Consider the following 20984-nt stretch of genomic DNA (forward strand, 5'->3'; position numbering starts at 1 on the left):
TTTCCCCCCTCCTCCTTGCGGAAAGGCGACGCAGGGGTGTATGTAAAAAGCCGAGTCTGTCCTTGACCGTCCTCTCGCTCTGTGCGGAGGCTTGGGGGCTGCTCTCGCAAACCCGGCTCCGGCCAAACCGTTGACAGCGTCAACATACCAGCCCGAGAACTTGGGACTCGACTGTGCACCCGGGCTACGACCAGTTCGCATGAGGGAACAACTAGACCGGCTGAAGCATCACGGAACGCACTAAGACCTCGAAGGAGTCAAACCACTCCTCCGAGGCCTCGGGGGCTACACCCGGCGGGTGCGCTCGCGCGCACCCACCGGAACGAAGCGCAACCGAGAAAGGCTGGTCCCCTTGCAAAAAAGTGCGACAAAAGCCTCCAAGCGAGTATCAACACTCCCTTCGAGGCTTGGGGGCTACTGTCGGGGACCATAATTAGGGATACCCCTAAGACTCCTAATCTCAGCTGGTAACCCCCATCTGCACAAAGCTGAAAAGGCCTGATGGGTGCGATTAAGTCAAGGCTCGGTCCACTCAAGGGACACGATCTCGCCTCGCCCGAGCCCCGCCTCGGGCAAGGGCAGCCGCCCCCGGAGGATTCACGTCTCGCCCGAGGGCCCCCTCAAGCAACGGATACACCTTCGGCTCGCCCGAGGCCCAGTCTTCGCCGAGAAGCAACCTTGGCCAGATCGCCACACCGACCGACCGTATCGCAGGAGCATTTAATGCAAGGATGGCCTGACACCTTATTCTGACGCGCGCCCTTCAGTCGACAGAGCCGAAGTGACCGCAGTCACTTCGCCGCTCCACTGACCGGCCTGATAAGAAGACAGTGCCGCCTGCGTCGCTCCGAGTGCTGTGCCACTCGACAGAGTGAGGCTGACAGCAGCCAAGTCTGGCCTCGGGCGCCATAGGAAGCTCCGCCTCGCCCGACCACAGGGCTCAGCCCCCGTCTCGGCTCCGGAATACGACGAACTCCGCCTCGCCCGACCCTAGGGCTCAGACTCGGCCTCGGCTCCGGAAGACGACGAACTCTGTCCCGTCCGACCCTAGGGCTCGGACTCGGCCTCGGCTCCAGAAGACGACGAACTCCGCCTCGCCCGACCCCAGGGCTCGGACTCGGCCTCGGTTCCGGAAGACGACGAACTCCGCCTCGCCCGACCCCAGGGCTCGGACTCAGCCTTGGTCTCAGACGATGGTCTCCGCCTCGCCCGACCCGGGGCTCGGACTCGACCTTGACCTCGGAAGACAGACTCAACCTCGACCTCGGAGGAGCCTCCGCCTCGTCCGACCCAGGGCTCGGACCGACCACGTCACAGGGGGGGCCATCATTACCCTACCCCTAGCTAGCTCAGGCTACGGGGAACAAGACCGGCGTCCCATCTGGCTCGCCCCGGTAAACAAATAATGATGGCGCCCCGCGTGCTCCATGACGACGGTGGCTCTCAGCCCCTTACGGAAGCAAGGAGATGTCAGCAAGGACTCGACAGCCCCGACAGCTGTCCTTCCGCAAGGCTCCAGCGCTCCTCCGACGGCCACGATATCACATGAACAGGGTGCCAAAACCTCTCCGGCTGCCACGACGGCATGTACTTAGGGCGCTAGCTCCTCTCTGCTAGACACGTTAGCACACTGCTACACCCCCCATTGTACACCTGGACCCCCTCCTTACGCCTATAAAAGGAAGGTCTAGGGCTCTCTTACGGAAAGGTTGGCCGCGTGGGAGGACGAGACGACGCGTAAAGTCCCTCGCTCTCTCCCACGCGGACGCTTGTAACCCCCTACTGCAAGCGCACCCGACCTGGGCGCAGGACAACACGAAGGCCGCGGGTTTCCCCTTTCGCATGTCTCCTCCGTTCTTTCCCCCCTTCGTGCTCCGTCTCGCGCCGACCCATCTGGGCTGGGACACGCGGCGACAATTTACTCGTCGGTCCAGGGACCCCCGGGTCGAAACGCCGACAATATTGGTTGTTAGAAAAAAAATTATGAGACAATTATACTTTGTTAATATATGTGTTCGTTTTCATGTAATCGTTGTGCTCGAACATGTTATTGAATAACTGTGCGCCGTCGCAATGCACGAGCACTATACTAGTTAATCTATTAAGAACCTAATGTGGGCATTTGATGCTACACGGCTTCACCTTCCGCACTGACATTCTAAGCCCGCCCCACACGCCCACCGCCCACCTCGGCATCCAGCGCTCTCAGCTACTGCCCATCCCGCCCGCACAGCTAACATCAGACCACATATATCTTAATGTTTAGAAAATAAACATTAATTATATTATATAAAAATAGTGTAGAATGAGCAGTCGAACCCACATCCTTCCACTCCAGAAATTTGAGGCTAACCACCATACCACATGTACATTAGCGTTTAAAAATAAACAATAATTATATTTAAATAAATATCTTAGTATCTATTTATATGATATATAAAAAACGTAGCAAAGCACGGGCAAATGTCTAGTGATGATATAGATAAAAAAACCTGAAGTAGAACTTTTGTCTTTGTTGGTGTTGTAAATCCATCATTTAAATTGACATCTCCAACATCATTTGTGATAGGATCTCCAACATCATCCATTGAACGAACAACATACATACGCATGGGACTTGCACAATCGTCACCTATATGAACGGAACCAACGGCTTCATGTCATGCACTTATACATGTGCTGAAATGCAACAATTAGAACAAACAGATACCTTGTTCATTGGCATCAAGCGTTGCCTTGCTAATTTGTGGCAAAATCGACGCAGCCCCTAGGGAATGGCGTGAAGAAATTTCTCCACAGTAGACGTCCTCTCCTGCTTCCTGGGGTACAGAAACCGCCATAGGGGGTGGTAGCATGTGGCTGATGGCTTGAGAGAGGCATGGCAGGGGAGCGATAGCAGGAGGTTCACTGGTTGGGATGGTTCTGTTCCATGGCGACAGTGGAAGACCAACATGTGCAACCTCTGTATTAACCAGAAAAGACATGCAGGGTTGATTTGGTTCAAGTACTATGGGTTATCCAAAAAAAAAGCAAAATGCTTTGGTAGGAGGGTTTAAGTGTAAGTTTGTCACTTTTAGTCTCGAAGAAGCAACCAGGGTGATTAAAATAGGGCGATTAAACTTTATCCCTAGCGTCCGTACACGCACATGTGCATGCATTCATTAAGGGTAATGTAGTCATTATTCGTACTAATTAATACTCTTTACGTGGTGTTTGTTTCACCTCCTTAACTTTAGTGAGGTCCTATTGTAAATCTCTAAAACTAATAGTTAGCAGCTAAAATTAGTTGAGAGGTTTATAACGGGTCAGCTAATAAACCTGCTAGTTGTTAGTTATGTCTCTCAAATAGCTATTAGTTGTTAGTTGCTCTAATCTAGCTAATAATTTATCACCTGACTAACAATTAGCTCTAGAGGTTTGGAACATGGCCTTAGTCACTTTTAGTTCCTAAACTATCAAGACCTCCCAAATATAAAATGTATAGGCTAAAGTTTAGAAGGGTGACTAAAGGAACCAAACACCCTCTTAGTCAAGTTTATTTACTAGGACCAAACCGAGTACTTTACCGACTAAACTTTAGTCGAATTTAGTCAGGTGACTAAATAAACCAAACAGATCTTTAGTTTTTTTTTGCACTTTTGCACGTTTGCACCAATGTGCTGTTTGGAGGCCAACCATTCCCGTTTATTACCAAGCAAGGTTTATTACCAAGCAAGGGACGTGAACTTAGGGCTTGTTTGGTGTTGGGACCATGCTTCGTCGCCGAAGGTCCTGCAGGAAGAAACACCTTCGGCAAATCTGTTTATACGTGGTACCGAAGCTACCGCTCATGAAGCTTCGATATTACAACACATCCGAAGACGAAGGATCGAACCGACTTAAAGATGGAATGACTTTTTAGTCCATAAGGGTCTGAGTCATAATTGTAATCTTTTGTAAGGGGTATGATTGTAATTTCTTACAGGCTGCGTCCTGTGCCTATAAATAGTGAACAATATTCCTTTACTGTTCACGCAATCTTGTAATTGTGAACACATTACTCTGGAATTATTTCCTACCAAGGCGAAGGTATAAACATACTTAAATATTATGTCTTAATATTTAAGTTCACACTATAAAATGAGTGAATAATGTTATTTATTCTTGATATTTTATAACGTTTTATATCTTGTATTTCATTTCACATTGTTTTATCTTTGATCACGAAGGTGTGACCTTCGTGATATATTATTCATAACCTTCGTCCGAAGCTCATTAAATCCTTGGGGAAATAATGCTTCAGCGGACAAAGGGCTTTAACATTTAACATTCTACGTTGCCTTGTTCTTAATTTATAGCCTTTGAGAACAAGTCCCCAACATTGGCGCCCACCTCCGGTGAACTCACTTCCACTTTTTGAGCTGATGGCTTCGTTCAAGAACCAAGCTGGAGCTGCTTCGGCCCCGAAGCTGATCCTCCCGATAACAGGCGGTTCATGCTCAGAGCCGGCTAACAAGAAACAGAAGAAGGAAGCACAGAGAAGAGTACAACATGTAGGGGTACAAGGACCCTTCATCAAGTCAAGATGGTCTCACATCCCAATTACCTTCTCTCAAGAGGATCTTCAGCTCAAGGATTACCCACACAATGATGCTATGGTTATCTCTTGTGTGATCAAAGGATTTCTGGTCCACAATGTTTTGGTTGATATAGGTAGTGCAACGGATATTATATTTGCTAAGGCCTTCAGACAAATGCAAGAGCCCGAAGACAAGATTCATGATGCTACGCACCCTCTTTGTGGCTTCGGAGGAAGACGGATTGTAGCGCTTGGTAAGATTACCATGCCAGTGACCTTTGGATTCGTCAACAATACAAGGACTGAGCAAGTTGTGCTTGACATTGTCGACATGGAGTATCCTTACAATGCTATCATTGGTCGCGGAACACTCAATGCTTTCGAAGCAATTCTTCATCCAGCATATCTTTGCATGAAGATACCTTCGGATCAGGGACCTATTGTTATTCATGGGAGTCAGGAAGCTGCCAGAAAGGCCGAGGGGAATTGGACTGATTCAAAGGCAATACACAATATAGATGAAGCCGAAGCTTGTGAGCAGTACAAGTATAGAAGCGAGAAGGCTGCTTCGGCCGATCAGCCGAAACCCATGCTTTTATGCGAAGATATCGCAGAGCAGAAGGTGCTGTTGGGATCTCAATTGTCTGAGGAACAAGAGAAAACCCTGATAAGGTTTCTCTTCAACAACAAAGATGTCTTTGCATGGTCGGCTAACGATCTCTGTGGCGTCAACAGGGATGTTATTGAACACTCGCTCAATGTTGATCCATCCTTCAGACCCAGAAAGCAGAGGCTTCGGAAGATGTCTGATGACAAGGCCGAAGGTGCTCGAAATGAAGTAAAAAGACTCCTCAGCGCCAAAGTCATTAGAGAAGTGAAGTATCCAGAATGGCTGGCTAACACTGTTATGGTAAAAAAGGCCAATGGCAAATGGAGGATGTGTATTGATTTTACTGATCTCAACAAGGCTTGTCCGAAGGATGAGTTTCCATTGCCAAGGATAGATTCCCTAGTTGATGCAGCAGCTTCATCAGAACTTATGAGTCTGTTGGATTGTTATTCAGGCTATCATCAAATTTGGATGAAGAAGGAGGATGAGCCAAAAACCAGCTTCATAACCCCTAGCGGAACATATTGTTACCTTCGGATGTCTGAGGGGCTCAAGAATGCTAGAGGAAGCTTCAGCAGAATGACAGCAAAGGTTCTTCATTCTCAGATAGGCAGAAATGTGCTAACTTATGTTGATGATATCATTGTAAAAAGCACGAAGCAAGAAAATCACATTGCTGATTTGCAGGAGACTTTCGCTAATTTTAGACAGGCTGGTCTAAAACTGAATCCAGAAAAGTGTGTTTTCGGAGTAAAGAAGGGGAAATTCCTTGGCTGCCTAGATTCAACAAAAGGGATTGAGGCTAATCCAAATAAAATCGAAGCTATCCTTCGAATGGAACCACCAAGCACAAAGAAGGGGGCTCAACTATTGACAGGAAGACTGGCATCTCTCAACAGATTCATATCTAGATCAGCAGAGAGAAATTTACCATTCTTCGAAGTGCTGAAGTCAACCAAAGTTTTTCAATGGGGACCAGTTCAGCAGAGAGCCTTCGAAGAGCTGAAGCAATATTTGATAGACCTAACGACGTTAACTCCACCAACGCCAGGGGCTCCTCTGTTGTTATATGTGGCAGCTTCGCACTCAGCGGTAAGTGCGGCACTTGTCCAAGAGAAGCTTGAAGGGCAAGTCAAAAAGCAAGCCCCAATATACTTTGTATCCGAAGTTCTTAGTTCATCAAAGAAAAATTATACAGAATTGGAGAAGGTGTTGTATGCTGTTTTGATGGCTTCCAGGAAGCTTCGGCACTATTTTCAAGCATACAATATAATTGTCCCTTCTTCACAACCATTGAAGGATATTATGAGAAATAGAGAAGCTACTGGAAGGGTTGGAAAATGGGATGCGGAACTCAATGAGTTCTGCATTGATTATGTGCATAGATCTTCGATTCAGTCCCAAGCGTTAGCAGACTTCATTGCTGACTGGACGCCAGGGGCTCAGGAAGAAGAAGCGAGTAAAGATGCCGAAGTTTGGACAGTATTCTGCGATGGTTCTTGGGGAACCTTTGGGGCAGGAGCAGCCGCTGTGTTGGTCGCACCCTCCAAAGTTAAAACTTGCTACGCAGCAAGACTTGATTTCAGTTGCACAAATAACATTGCTGAGTATGAAGCTTTGCTTTTGGGTCTTCGGAAGTTAAAGGCAATGGGAATTAGAAGGGCGGTTCTTAAAACTGATTCCCAGGTTATTTCTGGTCATATTGACAAGAGTTGTAAAGCAAGAGACCCGAAGCTTGAGAAATATTTAGACACGGTCCGAAGGATTGAAGCTTCTTTTGAAGGGTTTTCTGTCAAAAATATTCCTCGAGGAGAAAATGAACATGCTGATTTGCTAGCCAAGTCAGTAGCACAGGGGCTGCCCTTACCTTCGGAAGTATTTTTCGAAACAATAAAAGCACCTTCGGTTGAACTTCTTGAAAGAGCAGTCCTCAATATATCTCCTGTTTATAGTGAAGACTGGAGAACTGAGATCATCTCTTTCCTTCAGGGTAACTTTGTTTCAGATGACGAAGCTTATAACAAGAGAATAGAGGCAAGAGCTCGACCATATGTTATAATAGAAGGGGAGTTGTACAAGCATGGGGTCTGTTCTCCACTACTCAAATGTTTATCCAGAGCCGAAGGTATAGAATTAATGAAGGAAATACACATAGGCCTGTGTGGATCTCACATCGGATCTAGGCCTTTGCTGGGAAAAGTTTTTCGTCAAGGATTTTATTGGCCAAAGGCAGCTTCGGATGCAGCGGAATTAGTCCAAAAGTGCGAAGGCTGTCAGAGATGTGCAAGAGATCAAAAACAACCTTTGTCTCTAACCCAACTAATACAACCCACTTGGCCATTGCAAAGGTGGGGTCTTGATTTGTTAGGTCCGCTACCACCAGCACAAGGGAACTTAAGATATGTTGTAGTGGCAGTGGAATATTTTTCTAAATGGATTGAGGCAAAGCCTTTAGCCACAATAACTTCGATTACTATTCAAAAGTTTTTTTGGCAAAATATTGTCTGTCGCTTCGGAGTGCCGAAGGCCATCACTGTGGACAATGGAACGTCGTTTGACTCCGAAGCTTTCAGAGAATTTTGTGAACAAATTGGCACGAAGATCCATTTCGCATCAGTTCGGCATCCGGAGTCAAATGGACTTGTTGAAAGGGCTAATGGCATCATAATGACAGGAATAATGAAGTTAATCTTCAATCAGCCCAGGGGAAAGTGGCCAGATGAATTAATCAAAGTAGTGTGGAGCCACAACACAACAATATCAAGATCAACAGGTTTTACACCATTCAAATTGTTGTTTGGTGACGAAGCAATAACTCCGGAAGAAGCAAAAGCAGGATCAATAAGAATAGTAGCTTCGGCAGAAGACGAAGCTGAAGCTGATTACTCTGTGGAAAAAGATGCTATAGAAGGGATCAGGCTTCAAGCTGTGGAAAACATCAATAAATACCAAGCCGAAACAATAAAATGGCGTGACCCCAGTCGAGCTACCGGGGAGACCCCGTTCTTCCTGGTCTACGGGGCCGAAGCCTGCCTTCCCCCGGAAATCATTATGGGCTCCCCACGGGTCTAGGCTTTCGATGAGTCTATGCAGGAATAGCTACGACGTGAGGACATGGACTTCATCGACGAGCGCAGATGGCGAGCGGTGATCCGAAATGCATGGTACAACCAAGCGCTCATGCGCTACCACCAATGGTTCGTGCATAGTAGGGAGCTCAGGGTCAGGGACCTAGTCCTAAGGTGAGTACTGAACCGAGAAGGGCTCCACAAACTCTCCCCCAGCTGGGAAGGACCCTTCAAGGTGACGGAAATATGCTGACCCGGGTGTGTCCGCCTTGCTACAACTGAAGGAGAGCCTCTTCCCAATCCCTGGAACATAGAGCATCTCCATAAGTTTTTCCCATAAAAACAAGCCTTGGGATCCAGCTTTCTTCCTTTGTAACTAAGTTGTGCATATATGTACGCCAGCCCGGTGAGGTCCGCCCTCATAAACCCGGACTGTTGGCCTCCACTCATGAATATCAAGTTATAAAGAAAAGATTCACCCCCAGATTTGTTTTTGTGATGGTCTTATTTTGCTTCAATTTACAAGCATCATTTTTTATCTAAAACACCCATACAGTTCCCACCCTTGCTGGTATAATGACATCCGAATTGAGTAGCCAGGCTTGCAGTTTGGGATCCCTCGGTAGGGGGTCCGGCAGCCTGGGGGCCAGTTCTAGAGAACGGGTACTTGTCTGCTAGGGTGGTCCGGAGCTGTGTAGCCGTTTAGCTTGGTTCAGTACCCTAAGTCTACACGCTCCACCACTCTGTGACGGGTCCCCTAGTATTTGGAACTATAGTCCTATGGGTCCAGCAACCTGGGGTCTGGTTCTAGAGAACGGACACACGTCCCCTGGGGTGGTCCGGAGCTGTGTAGTCGCTTAGCCTGGTCCCGTACCCTAAGCCTACACGCTCCACCACTCTGTGACGGGTGCCCTAGTATTTGGAGCTGTGATCCAGGGGGTCCGGACACATGGATTGGTTTCCCAACCAAAATCCTGCAGGTCCTGTTGCGTGAATCAAAGGATAAAAGATACCAGTTAGTGGGTCCTATGATTGCACTACTAAAGCTTCCTAGCCAAGGCTGTGTGCAGGTCCAGGTCCCAGTCAAGACTACCTCCTGGGGGCTAGGTCACCAATTCTTTCACAAGTATACTGGTATCCAGCCTCGACACGTAGAGCCTACATCCCAGGGAGCCAAGTACCAGGGAGAAGTTGGTAACGACGCACACAGCAAAGACAAATAGCATACAGATAAGTCATGTCACTGTTAGATTAATACTTCCCAAAAGTATCTTACAAAACCAAAAAATATTACAAACCTGCTTCCCAGCGGGACCCTTGCCTTCTCTCTGCAAATCCAGCTACTCATCATCAGCAGGATCCCGTTGAAAACGTTCGGCCACCAATTCCACGACATCTTGAACAGCCTCCCGGGAGGCATCCTCAGTGTCGGAACGGACCAGCGATCACCGGCTCCAAGGAGATGGCCAGGTCGTGGCTCCGGAAGCACGTCAGGATATACTCGATCACCGCCCGGCAAAGCCTGCCACCTTCGGCCTCCAGGCGGGCGCCAAGGATCTGGTCTAGGCGTCGGAGGAGGTCGGCGGCGGAGTCCAGCACCGTGAGCGCGTCGGAGATGGACGTCGGCAACTCCAACACCGGGATGGGACTCACCCCTAGCGGCACCAGTGTCGTGCTCGCCTCGCCGACCCATGCGGCGATGCGCTGGACCCTGGCGCGCTGCTCTGCCTGGAGATCTTCAAGTGTCTTCTTCATTGCCTCCACCGTCTGGGGGCCCGGTGCTGCCTGTGCCGCTTGCGCCGCCTCGAACTGGCGGACCAGCTCCTCCAGCGCCCGCTTCTTCTCCTCCGCCTCGAGCTCATGATCGGCCAGCAACTTCTCCCGCCTTTCAAACATTTCCTCCCAGAAGGCGAGGTCCTTCTCCCGCTAGGTGAGATCTGTCGCCCGCTTATCCAGGGAAGCATCTTTCTCCTTGAGGTTCTCCTCGACCAGGGCAAAGCTGCTGGCCTTGTCATCCAGCTCCCGCTACAGCCTTTGCAGGCTCTCCACAGCTGCGGTCTGCTGGACCCGCTGCTCCTCCAGGATTTTGTTGAAGGCATTCAGCTTGGCCTGGAGCTCCGTGACGACCTCCTCCCTCTGGTCCAAGTGCTCCTCCTTCTTGGCCAGCCTCTTCTCCTTCTAGGCCACCTCCAGCTCTCGGGCGTGCACCTTCTGGAGGTCCTTCTTGTAGTCCTTGCGGTCCCGCTTAAGCTCAGAATGCTCAGAGGCGAACTGGCAGGACACTGCCTTGGTGCGCTCCTCCAGCTAGGTACGCCAGTCGCTGAGGCGCTGGTGTTCGGCCTCGAGCGCCTCCCACTCCCGCAGGATCGCCGCCTCAGTCTCTTGGAGGGCCTGATGGGCGCGAGACAACACCCGGGGGAGGGGAACTGGCGTTGCTTCTGGCTCGGCGCCGGACTGGAGCCATCGCCCAAAAATCACCTCCGTCTCCTCCGGAGTGGGTGGCGGGATGGAGCTGGACACGCCCCCCGCGTCGACCTTGATGGTGGGGGCGGGCGCAGCTGGGGCCTCCCCTGCCGCTGCCGACGGTGTACTCGATGGCATCGCCGTCGTTGAGGCTGGGGCAGCCGTCGGAGTAGTGGGGACCCCCTCCGCCGCTGCGGCACCGCTTGGCGTTGGCGCCGCTGCTGCCGGACCCCCAGCGAGAGCCTGGGGGCCCGGTGGCGCTGTCTCGGCGGCAGCAGCCAGAGGCGGGGGAGACACGGCTTTGGGAGTAGAGGGGGAGGAAGCCCTGACAGACAAAGGATGGGTTAAGACCCGTCGGCATGATAAATAAGTCTAATCAAAAAGAAAGGGGCTCCACTCACTTGGGGCCCTGGACCTTCCGACGACCCTGGAAGCGGGGCGACCGCTGCTTTTGCTGCTGCTGCCGCTGGTGCCCCTGGGGGAGATCGCCCCCGGGTGGTGGTAGCGGCGGCGGACCCGACGGTGGTGGCGGTTGTGGTGGCGGAGGACCCGATGGTTGTGGTGGCGGAGGACTGACGTGCCTCTACGCGCCCTGGGCCTGGGAGCCGGTCTCCTCGGCCCCACCAGTAGTCCTCTAACGCTTCTGGGAGCCGACCTCCTCGGCCCCAACGGGGGGGGGGGGGGGGGGGCCCGAAACAAACGATTCGTCGGCGCGACGCAGCCGGCGTCGCCTCTCTTCCCCCGACACCCCAGTGCCACCTGTGGCGGAAGAGCTGCTTGCAGCCCCTTTGCCCTTATCCAAGGGGCGGGAGCCGCGGCAGAGGCGCGGGAAGCTCTGGCGGGGGCGCTGGGAGCCGCGCCGGCAGACTGGGGGCCTCCGGCCGGCGCGTCAGAATCTGGATCCCACGGTGGGGGTCCCGGCCGCCGGTCTAGCGAACCGCCACGCCGCTCTCGTTGTGGGTCGGCAGCATGGCCAAAATAGTCGTCATCAACCCTGCGTCGTCGCAGAGCGCAGAGATGCCCTAGGGGAGGATCAGGGACTCAGGAATGAAGGACTCACCGGTAATCCCCTTCACCAGGACTTCCAGCTTGTCCCAGGATAGGTCGGTCCCTAGCCCGCGCTGCACCCGACCGATGTCGTTTGAGCCAGTGAACCAGCAGCACAGGCGCGCCCTCTGCTGTAGCGACGCGATCTGGCGCTTCAGGAAGTCTCCGATCACGTGCATTGACGTCAGGCCGCCCGCCACCAAGCTCTTGATCCTGTCCAGTACGAACCGGAACTTCTACGCCAGGGATGGCTTAGCCCTCCACTGCTTCCGGTCGAGTCTTGGCCCATCGCTCGGCAGGGCAAGGCGGTCGTTAGCCTCGGCGCTGACGATCACCCAGTCACCGCGTCAGTTTTCCCACCGTGCGCCGCCGAGGGTGGGGATGTAGGCGTCGGCTAAATCCGGCCTTGTCTAGAAGTAGTAGGCGACGAGGTGGTCCTTCGCCTTCCCCGACTTCACCAGCACAAAGAAATGGCGGAAGAGGGAGGTGCAGGGCGCCACCCCCACAAACATCTCGCACAGGTGGGCGAAGATGGCCGCCTGGAGGATCGAGTGGGGGGTGAGGTGCTGAAGCTGGAGGTCAAGCTCCTCCAACAGCAGCAAGAAGAAGGGCGAGATCGGCAACGCCAACCCGCAGGAGAGGTAGGAGACGAAGAGCACAAACTCGCCGGCGACGAGATCGCCGAGGTGAGTGGCGCCGGTGCGGATCCTTCCGACGAACACCGGCGCGCTCCATGCGAGAAGGTTGCGCACCAGGTTGAGTGCCCCCTCGGACTGGAAACGCTTGGGATGGACTAGCGAGGCCATGGCGACTACGGCGGTGGAAAGCAGGCCAGCGCGAATGCAAAGGGGCGCAGAGAGCTCGAAGGCGAAAGGGCACAACAGTTGGGAGAAAATACGAAAGCGTAACTGCTGCACGCGGGGTGAATCCCTTTTCAAGGCAGACTCTCCTGCTCGTGCCCCGAGACGCCACGGAAAATTTCGCCCGACGCGCACCAAAGCAACCCAGCCTATGACACGGGGGCCCGGGTCCACAAGTCATACAGCTGGTGTGCTGGTCTCCGAGTGCGGGGAAGGCGAACTGCCACGCGAGGAGCGAACCACCGCCCGCGGTAGTGCGCCTCTCCATCTCTGCCGAAAACAATGGCCCAGTCTATGACATAGGGGCCCAGGCCCACAAGTCATACTCCTTGGGCGTCGGTTCCTGGGTGCAGAAGGAGCAAACAGCCGCTCGCGCCAGTACTGCGCCTCCTCGGGGCCACCGCGGAAGACAGAGAAGGTGATTTTTCAAAACCAATGCAGCGGTATCGAGGCGCCTCGCGCGTGGCCCGGCGAAACCGTCATGCGTGGGGGCCGCGGGTCAGTCAGCCGCGGGGACAGACGTGGCAGTTGGCGTGACCGAAGGTGGACTGGTGGTGATTACGTCAGCAAGCGCACGGAAGCGGCGCGCCAATCGCCAATCAAGCTTTGGCCCCACCTGCAGGCTCGTATCCTCCCCCTAGGTGGGCCCGGGGGCCACTATCGGTACCCTGAAACAGGGGTACCCCTTACTACAGTATGAAGACGCGGTGCCCGCACGACTATCTCTAGTCGTGTGGTAAACAGCACCCGACCCCACCACGTGGACGGCTCCGGGGCCGCCACATGGCCAGAGAATATGATATACTCCAAGGTATCAACAGTGAGTCTGGACCCCCATGGGAGAGTGCCGGACCCCTGTATATGCAGACCAGACCTCCGGGAGAGGTCCGGGACCTCCACGGGCGCAAACCGGACCCCTAGGATGGGTTTCGAACCCCTCTGTGTGGGGTCTGGGCCACTCACAGCAGGGTCCCGGGATTCTGGGACGAAGAATACCCAGGCCTTAATCAAGGCCAGGCGGGGGTCCGGAGCCGACACGTGTCCAGACCATACCGTGTACGCTTCTGCTCCCCGCTCTGGCGGAGACCCGATGCTGCCACGTGGCCTACTACCCGTGACATAAGCTAGCGGGCAGAGCCTGACGTAAGGCCTCTGGGCCGCGCGACCTCTGCATTTATTGCGGATAAGGCGCGCCGCCTGTCCATTCCACTTGCAGGTGATGTGCCGCCTCGGCATTTAATGAGCCCTATCCATTCCACTGGCAGGTGATGTGCCGCCTCAGCATTTAATGAGCCCTGTCCACTCCGCTGACGGGCGGCGACCAGGTCATCCCACAGGCGGCGTGCCTATCCATTCCACCAGCAGGCAGTACGCCCATGTTGCGGCGTACACTATGCTCATCATCACTCGCGCGTTACCGAGGAAGCAGCGCGACATATCAATACTATATGCACTATGGACATTATGGCGCCTGGAGATCGCCCAGGTGTTACAGGCGTTAGTTATTTCCTTCCATTTTGCCCCTGGGCCCACATGTCGAGGCTCAGTATCCTTGTATGTGCCCCCTTGAGCTATAAAAGGGGAGGCACAGAATGTTGCAAAGCAGAGGCACATACATGCTCACTGAGACTCATACTCTCATACAATACACAGACAGTGGAGTAGGGTGTTACACTCCGACGGCCTGAACCACTCTAAACCCTTGTGTGTTCTTGTGTTCATACCGAATCCATCTAGCAGGCAAAACGCTTAGGCCCCCTCCTCATCTTAGGATTTAGGGCGGGTGCGTTCCGCCACCCAACCAGAGAATTTCCTCTCCGACATTCAAAATAGATTAGCTGAGTTGTTGAGGGAGGAAGAGATTAAGTGGTATCAATGAGCAAAATAGACTCATTTGCTTCAAGGTGATGCCAACACAAGATATTTTCATTTGATCGCAAGTGGAAGGCATAAAAAGTCTAGAATTTTCTAGCTCAGGAACGAGAATGAAGTGGTTGAAGGTGATGCCGAACTAAAGAGGTATATCACTTCTTATTACAAGGGGTTGTTTGGACCGGCGCCAACTTCTGAGATTACTCTAGACGAGAGCCTGGTTCATGATATTCCTCAGGTCTCAGTGGAGGAAAATTCTTACCTTACTTCTGAGTTCAGTGAAGATGAAATTAGGAAAGCGATTTTCCAAATGCAGCATAATAAGGCGCCGGGCCCTGATGGCTTCCCGACCGAGTTTTTCCAAGCCTTTTGGGACCTAATCAAGACGAACTTATGACTTTATTCGGGGATTTTCATGCGAGAAACCTTCTGTTATATAGTCTTAATTTCGGAACGATTATTCTACTGCCAAAATGCAAGGATGCCTTAACTATTCAGCAGTATAGGCCTATATGTTTACTGAATGTAAGTTTTAAATTTTTTACAAAAGTACTTACAAATAGGCTCTCTGATATAGCTAATAAGTTAATTCGCCCCACCCAGACTGCTTTCATTCTGGGGCGGAATATAATGGAGGGGGTGATTATTTTACATGAAACGATCCACATGCTCCATTGTAAGAAACAAAGTGGGGTCATTCTTAAAATCAACTTTGAAAAAGCCTACGATAAAGTGAACTGGACTTTTGTGCAACAGACTCTACGTATGAAGGGATTTTCCAGCGAATGGTGTAATTGGATTAATTCAATCATGACAAGGGGTCATGTTGGAATCGAAGTCAATGACCAGATAGGAGGAAATTTTCAGACTTACAAAGGCTTGAGACAAGGGGATCCTCTTTCTCCGATTCTGTTTAACATAGTAGTGGATATGCTGGCTATTCTGGTTAACAGGGCAAAAAATGATGGACATTTTGAAGGTCTTATCCCGCACCTGGTTGACAGTGGTTTATCCATTCTGCAATATGCAGATGACACGTTGTTGTTTCTAGATCATGACTTGGCCAAGGCATCTAACTTAAAGCTTTTGTTGTTAGCCTTTGAACTAGTGTCAGGTTTAAAGATTAATTATCATAAGAGTGAGTTGTTTTGTTTTGGCCAGGCGGAGAATGAGGAAGACAATTATATTTGCCTATTTGGATGCAAAAGGGGTACACCCTTTCAAGTATCTTGGAATCCCAATGTATTTTAGGAAATTAAGTAATATTGATTGGAAAGTAGTGGAAGACAAAATTGAAAGGAAATTAAGTAGCTGGAAAGGGAAACTGATGTCGGTTGGAGGTCATCTAGTTCTGTTAAATTCTGTTCTAACAAGTTTGGTAATGTTCATGTTGTCTTTTTTCGAGGTCCCAAAGGGAGTCCTAGAAAAAATAGACTACTTTAGATCACAGTTCTTCTGGCAAGGTAGTGATCACAAAAAGAAATATAGACTTGCTAAATGGGAAGTTCTTTGCCAGCCAAAAGAAGTAGGGGGTTTGGGTATTCAGAATATAGATGTCCAAAACAAGTGTCTGGTAAGTAAATGGTTGTTTAAATTGTTGAATGAGGATGGTTTGTGGCAAACTTTGCTTAGGAAAAAATATCTGAGTAGATACACGCTCACAAAAGTAACCTCAAAACCAGGTGACTCCCATTTTTGGGCAGGTTTGATGAAAGTGAAGGACACCTTCCTAAATTTAGGTTCTTTTATCTTGAAAAACGGGACTCAGATTAGGTTTTGGGAGGACCGCTGGTTGGGGTTGCAACCTGTCAGCGTCTCGAGACCGGGGGGTCCCTCAGGCCGACGAGTGAGTGTGCCGCGTGCCCAGCCCAGATGGGTCGAGCGTGTGGGCGAGCGCGAAGGGGGGAAGCGAGGTGGCCGGAGACGGGCGTGAGAGAGGTGGAAATCCCGCGGCCTTCGTGTTCGTCCCGCGCCCAGGTTGGGTGCGCTTGCAGTAGGGGGTTACAAGCGTCCACGCGGGTGAGGGAAGCGAGCGGCCCCAAGAGAGCGCCTGCCCCGTCCTCGTCCCCGCGCGGCCAACCTCCTCTAAGAAGGCCCTGGCCCTTCCTTTTATAGGCGCAAGGAGAGGATCCAGGTGTACAATGGGGGTGTAGCAGAGTGCTACGTGTCTAGCGGGGGAGAGCTAGCGCCCTAAGTACATGCCAATGTGGCAGCCGGAGAGATCTTGGCACCCTGCTGGTGTGATGTCGTGGCTGTCGGAGGAGCAATGGAGCCTGGCGGAGGGACAGCTGTCGGAGCGGTTGAGTCCTTGCTGACGTCCCCCTGCTTCCGTAAGGGAGCTGAGAGCCGCCGTCGTCACAGGGCTAGCGGGGCGCCATTATTGCCTATCTCGCGGAGCTAGCCAGATGGGACACTGGTCCTGTTCTCTGTGGCCCGAGTCGGCTCGGGGTAGAGTGATGATGGCGCTTCCTGTTGACGTGGCGGGCCTGTGCCCTAGGTCGGGCGACGTGGAGGCTCCTCCGAAGCCGAGGTCGAGTCTGTCTTCCATGGCCGAGGCCGAGCCCGAGCTCCTGGGTCGGGCGAGGCGGAGGTTGTTCGGCAGAGGCCAGGGCGGAGTCCGAGCCCTGGGGTCGGGCGAAGCGGAGTTCGTCGTCTTCTGGGGCTGAGCCCGAGTCCGAGCCCTGGGTCGGGCGGAGCGGAGTTCGCCGTCTTCCGGGGCCTTAGCCCGAGTCCGAGCCCTGGGTCGGGCGGAGCGGAGTTCGCCGTCTTCCGGGGCTTTAGCCCGAATCCGAGCCCTGGGTCGGGCGGAGCGGAGTTTGCCGTCTTCCGGGGCTTTAGCCCGAGTCCGAGCCCTGGGTCGGGCGGAGCGGAGTTCGCCGTCTTCCGGGGCTTTAGCCCGAGTCCGAGCCCTGGGTCGGGCAGAGCGGAGTTCGCCGTCTTCCGGGGCTTTAGCTCGAGTCCGAGCCCTGGGTCGGGCGGAGCGGAGTTCGCCATCTTCCGGGGCTTTAGCCCGAGTCCGAGCCCTGGGTCGGGCGGAGCGGAGTTCGCCGTCTTCCGGGGCTGAGCCCGAGTCCGAGCCCTGGGTCGGGCAGAGCTTCCTCTGGCGCCTTTGGCAAGGCCTGACTGCCTGTCAGTCTCACTCTGTCAAGTGGTACTGCAGTCGGAGTGGCGCAGGCGGCGCTGTCCTTCTGTCAGACCAGTCAGTGGAGCGGCGAAGTGACGGCGGTCACTTCGGCTCTGCCGGAGGGCGCGTGTCAGGATAAAGGTGTCAGGCCACCTTTGTGTTAAATGCTCCTGCGACTTGGTCGGTCGGCGCGGCGATTTAGTCAGGGCTGCTTCTTAGCGAAGGCAAGGCCTCGGGCGAGCCGGAGATGTGTCCGCCATTAAAAAGGGGGGGCCTCGGGCGAGACGGAAACCCCTCGAGGTCGGCTGCCCTTGCCCAAGGCTAGGCTCGGGCGAGGCGTGATCGAGTCGCTCGTATGGACTGATCCCTGACTTAATCGCACCCATCAGGCCTTTGCATCTTTATGCTGATGGGGGTTACCAGCTGAGAATTAGGCGTCTTGAGGGTACCCCTAATTATGGTCCCCGACAGTAGCCCCCGAGCCTCGAAGGGAGTGTTAGCACTCGCTTGGAGGCTTTCGTCGCACTTTTTTGCAAGGGGACCAGCCTTTCTCGGTTGCATTTTGTTCCGGTGGGTGCGCGCGAGCGCACCCACCGGGTGTAGCCCCCGAGGCCTCGGAGGAGTGATTTCACTCCTTCGAGGTCTTAATGCCTTGCGTAATGCTTCGGCCGGTCTGGTTGTTCCCTCATGAGAGAAGGCCATAGCCCGGGTGCACGGTCGGGGCCCAAGTTCTCGGGCTGGTATGCTGACGCTGTCAACGGTTTGGCCGGAGCCGGGTTTGCGAGAGCAGCCCCCGAGCCTCTGCACAGAGCGAGAGGGCGATCAGGGACAGACTCGGCTTTTTTACATACGCCCCTACGTCGCCTTTCCGCAAGGAGGAGGGGGGAGAGCGCCATGTTACCCTCGATGGGCACCGAACATGGTGTCTCCGGTGAGCTGCAAGCGGGTAATCCGAGTGGACGTCCGTGCCCCGTTCGTTAGGGGTCGGCTAGGGGCCCAGAGGCACGCCCAAAAGTACCTGCGGGTGATCTGCCGGACCCGGTCCCCTGGCGACGGGGTCCGAGGGCTCGATGCCTCCCTCTGATGGGATTCCGTTACAAGATCGCTCCCGCTGGTCTCGGAAACGTCCTAGGGTACCTCGGGAGCGCAGCCCGAGCCTTGGTTATGTATCAAACGTACCCCTGGTCATCCCTCGCTCGGCGTCTGAGGCGACTGTGAACCCTTCGGGGGCCAGCCTTCGAACCCCTGATCAGTAATGGGCGCGGAGCCCGAGTAGCCTGAGGCGGCCGTGGAACCCTTCGGGGGGCCGGCCTTCGAACCTCTGACCAGTAGTGGGTGTCGGGCCCACGCGATCTGAGGCGGCTGTTGAACCCTTCGGGGGGCCAGCCTTCGAACCTCTGATCAGTAAGGAGGCTCGGAGCCTGGTTCCTTCACGGGGAAGGATCCCTTTCGGGGTATCCCCCTTTCCCGGTCCCTGTCGCAAGAGATAGAGAAAAGAGGAAAAAGGGAAAAGGATACGAAACCGAACGACGCGGCGTACCTTTTTTGGCGCGGTTGTTTCGGCGAAGGCGAAGCGTCGCCCGCTGCTCCTGCCAGAAACGCCGCCTGTTTAGCCGCGGAGTTAATGCGATGGGGCGAGTAGTTGGCGGGGCAGCCGTTGCGCGTGCGCGAGCCATTCGAGGAACGGATCACGGGCGCGTTGTCTTCACGCCGTGAGAGGGGGTTCTCTTGCTGCCCCTGGATGGGACGTGAGCTTGGCTGACGACGTGACCGCTGTTCCCGTGCGCCTGCCACCGTCATTACTGCCGGCCCACTTTTGGCCGCGTTGGCCGCCGCGTCAGGCTGGCGCTGCTGGGTCACGCGCTGGGTCGCCTCGAGTCGCGGTATCGGTTCCGCAATCGAGGAGGCGCGGTGGTGGCGCAGGCGGTGCGGTTGCTTGCATGCAGCATCCGGCACGCCAGTTGCGCGACGCGTGGGCCTGGGCCTCCATGCTGGTGCGTCGGGAGTTGGAGAAGTGCGTCCACTTGGCACGGTTGCATGCCGCCTGCATGGCTGCCCGCCCCTTTCGCCCGTTGGCCTGGGCAAAAGTGGAGGGTCACTTGTTACCGCTGGGCGGTTGCGTGCACCACGCGTGGCGGTTTGGCTTCTTCTGCTCGGAGCCGGTCTGCATGACATGCGGGATCCAGCCCCCGCGCCGCAGGGGAGGGCTTTGGAGCGTGTTGGAGAAGACTCCGCCCGTGACGGTTGGGGCGCACGTAGGGAGAGTTGCCTTTAAAAGGAGGGCGACCCCTTTCGTAAGGCGGCCATGTCTCCTCGCTCCCTTATGCGCCGCGCCTCTCCACCTTCCAAGCCCCCGGATGGGGGGAACCCGCCGTCTTTTCGCCTCATCGTTGGAGGAACGCAACTCCGTGGGAGTTGGTACCTTTCAGCCATCGTTCGGCTTCAAGGATTTTCATCATGCAGCCCGGTTGCTCCCCTCCGCTGGCGGTCACCCAAGATGGTGACCTCCAGCTTGATGGTGGGGGAAAGCGAGCCGGGCTGCGGTCTCTGCCCCTCCCTCAGCCTCAAGGATTTTCATCACCAGGGCTGGGGAGGGGAGTGTGCCGAGTTGAGGTCGGCCCCCGCGTGGGCGGCGTCCCGCTCCTTCACTCAGTGATCGGAGGGAGGAGCGGTTGTCGTCCATGGCGCTGGCATCTGCAGCGTGCCTGGCTTTTGGACGCGAGTGGCTTCGGGGCCGCTCGCGGCGCCGGCGTCTGCCACGGCAGCCGGAAGAGGTTCTTCCGCCGGCGTGATAGCCAAGGCTGGCCACGGACCGACCTCCAACTCTACGGCCTCCTGCCCGTCCTTGCCTTACGAGTTTTGGCATGGGCGGGGGCCTCCTAGCAGCAGCATCTGCCCTGAGGTCAGTGCCGCCGCTGTTCGGCCCCCCGGAGCAGAAGTCGTCGTCGTCGCCGCTGCTGGAGCAGGTGACGGCGCGCCGTTCGTCGGTCTTCCGTTGCTCCGCAGGCCTTCCCCCATGGAGTGGGGTTGTTCGTACCCGCGGAGGGGGGAACCGGAGTTCCGTTTGTAATGGCACTTCGAATGCCAGTGTTTTTTGTTCATTGCGGCTTTCGGGGCCTGAACATGTATGTAATTACGGCACGGAGCCGCGTTTTTTCCTCATTTTTGAGCGCTAAGACTCGTCTGTTGATTATCTGAACCGCTTCACCAAGCATGAGTCGCCCCGTGTCAAGGTGACGAGTGAGGTATCCGTATCCCGGAGGCGTAGGAGTCCCTCGGCTCAGTCGGCCTTGCTGTCTGAGGCTCCTCTAGCTTGGTTAAAGAGACCCCTCGGCCGCTCTTCGACAAGCCGAGGCCAGGGGTAGCGATATCAGTATGAACA

The sequence above is a fragment of the Zea mays genome, chromosome 2 (genome assembly GCF_902167145.1).
Source record: "Zea mays cultivar B73 chromosome 2, Zm-B73-REFERENCE-NAM-5.0, whole genome shotgun sequence".
Classification (NCBI taxonomy): domain Eukaryota; kingdom Viridiplantae; phylum Streptophyta; class Magnoliopsida; order Poales; family Poaceae; genus Zea; species Zea mays.